The sequence below is a fragment of the Hevea brasiliensis genome, chromosome 4 (assembly GCF_030052815.1).
Source record: "Hevea brasiliensis isolate MT/VB/25A 57/8 chromosome 4, ASM3005281v1, whole genome shotgun sequence".
In the NCBI taxonomy this organism is placed as follows: Eukaryota; Viridiplantae; Streptophyta; class Magnoliopsida; order Malpighiales; family Euphorbiaceae; genus Hevea; species Hevea brasiliensis.
In genome coordinates, this window is record NC_079496.1 from 28,658,704 (window position 1) to 28,661,586 (window position 2,883).

A 2,883-nucleotide genomic window follows, 5' to 3' on the forward strand; every position below is an offset into this window, starting at 1 on the left:
ACTTGAAGAACTTGCTTGCTGAGCAATTTGATTCTCTAGCATCTTGTTATAGGTAGCAAGTTGGTCCATTCTGGAAGTCAGTTGTTTAATCAATTCAGTTTGTTCTTGTTGAGCTGTTAGGAATCCTTCCATCATGGTTTCCATGGTAATTTTCAGTTCAGGTTGTTGAGGTTGGAGAGGTAGTGATGGCTGTGTAAAGTTTTAACCTCTGTTCTAAAATCCAGGGGGTGTTGGAGGTTTGTACACTTGTTGCTTATTTATTAGCTAGTTCTGCTGATTGGACCATGAGAAATTTAGGTGGTTTTTCCATCCAGGGTTGTAAGTATTTGAATACAGATTGTTTAGCTGCCTCTGGTTGAAGTTTCCTCCATTATTCACATAGTTCATCTGTTCTGTAGGTTCGTCGAAATTACTGTATTCTGAATTCATGTATCCTCCTTCACAGCTGCCCTCATGTTGACTATTTGTACCAACTACGTTGGCTTGCATTCTTTCGAGTTTCTTTGTGAGCTGATCAAACTGGGCATTTATCATGCTTAGGGCATCTACTTCCAGGACCCCTATAGTTCTTTTTGCATTTCCTCTTTCATTTGACCACTCATAATTATGGTATGCAACCCTTTCTAGAAGTTCAAGTGCTTGTGGCACGGTTTTCTCCATTAGATCACCCTCTGTAACTGAATCAACTGTGCTCCTTGTAGAGGGTAGTAATCCATTATAGAAATTTTGCACCAATAGCCAATCTTCTATGCCATGGTGTGGACATTCCCTTTACAGGTCTTTATATCTTTCCCATGCGTCATAGAGTGATTCTCCTTCCTTTTGTCTGAAGGTGTTAAGCTCAAGCCTCAGCTTTGCAGTCTTTGTAGGTGGGAAATACCTTGCTAGAAAAGCTTGAGAGAGTTTTTCCCAGGTAGTGAATTTTCCAGCCGATTGAGAAAATAACCACTTCCTTGCTCTATCCTGAAGGGAGAATGGGAATGCTCTGAGTCTTATTGCTTGATCAGACACTCCATTCATCTTGAATGTATCACATAGGGCAAGAAATCACTAGAGGTGGTAGTGTGGGTCCTCTGTTGGTGAACCTGCAAACTGGGTTTGTTGAATCATTTGGAGCCATGCTAGTTTTAATTCAAAGTTGTTGGCTTCCATTGTGGGTCTAGTGACACTGGGCTGAAATTCTTGGACAGATGGAGCTCCGTAATCTCTCAAGAGTCTTGCTCTGTCATTATTATCAGCCATGGTTGAGATTTCAAGATCTCCTTAATCGTGCTTTTAATGTTTCCTTTCCCTCCTGATGGCTTTCAGAGTTCTATCTATTTCTGGAACACAGTCCAAAATTTCTTCTCGCTTTGTTCTGGTTATAAACCAGATCGGGCACCTGAGAGAAAAGAAAAGAGATACAACCAATAAAATAAAATTAAATAATAAATATAATTGCCTAAATTAGCTAAATCGCCTATCGCTTGATATTACTAAAACCAAAAAAGTTCTCCGGCAACGGTGCCAAAAACTTGTTTCGCTATTTGCAATCACCGCAAGTGCACGTATCGCTAACAAGTAATAAAGTGATAAGTAGAGTATCATTCCCACGAGGAATTTTCTTTAGCAAGTACCAATCTGCATAGAAATCTTGACTGTCTAGGCTATCGAATACTTAGGGAATGAAGTTTGTTAACTTTATACACTAAAATGATAAACTTAAAATGAAAGGATTTATTTGAACCAATTCTAGAATTAAGATTTCACACTTGAATCTTACTAGGGATGTTATCTCATTTATTTACTGATTTGAGGATTGTTTTCCTTGATGGAAATCAGTCCTAAGCTATCCTAAATCCTCTCTCAAGGCATCAAAGGTGTTACTTTCGTGGTGATCAAATTAATTAAAATCCTTTAAGACCTTTGACCAATTTTTAGGTTCCACAAAGGTATCAGCCTATGTCTAGGTCAAAATTCCTAGGTTCAAGATCTTGATTTTCTAATGTTAATTTTCACCTTTCAGTCTTTCAATTAACATCTACAATCACAACTAAGTGGGTACCAACACGTAGCATGCATTAAGATCGCAAGAAATTAAATCAAGAAATGAATCTCAAATCCAATAAATAAAACTCAGTGTTCATCCATAATAATAATTACAAGAGCTACTCTCCCAAATCCAGAATAAGAAAACTACTCACTCATGGTGAGTTCAACAAATGTCATGATAAAAAGTAAAAACAATAAAAAGAAAATTATGCAGAAGAAATAAAATAATAAGAATCTGTCTAAGGAGATGAAACGAAAGAACCAAAGAGAGTTTGCAGCTTTGATCTTGTGGAGCTTCAGCTAGAAAACTTCTTTTGGCAATTGATGTAGAGCCTGACAGTAGCAACCTTCAGTAGCAGTCCCGACGACAGTCACCCCTTCCCTGATGTTTTCTTTGCTATTTATATTGGTTGCTCTAGGGTTAGATCATTTTGAGTCCAAAAGGCTTTAGGAGTCTCGTTCAGATCAGAAAACATGAGAAGAATTCGAGTTAGAAAACAGGTTGTAGCATAGTACATGGCCCGTGTGTCACTACACGGGTCCCGCAAAGCAGGGCCGTGTAACTTACTGAAGGAGAATCGCGTGGTCTTATTTTGACACAAAAAGTTACTCGGGTCTGTGCCAACTACATGGGCCTGATTACGCAGGCCGTGTACTATTATTCCCATAAGGTTCATCAAGCTTGCGCCTGGCAGAGACTTACACAGGTCCCTGCAGATTACACGAGTCTACTTACATGACCCGTGTACTTGTGTTTCTCATCAATTCTTTTAGCTTTCTTCTGGCAGAGAGTTACCCGGGTCTGGGACTTGGTTTACACGACCCGTGTACTTTGTATCAGTAGCAATTCTT

The 2,883-nt window shown here is 39.0% G+C and overlaps 1 non-coding gene across 1 annotated transcript; it reads left to right on the plus strand.

Moving 5' to 3' along the window:
• The first annotated feature begins 748 nt into the window (after positions 1 to 748).
• Positions 749 to 855, plus strand: LOC131179621 (small nucleolar RNA R71). The gene has a single exon (XR_009148512.1). It is a non-coding gene; the product is annotated as a small nucleolar RNA R71 (small nucleolar RNA).
• The last annotated feature ends 2,028 nt before the right edge of the window (positions 856 to 2,883 follow it).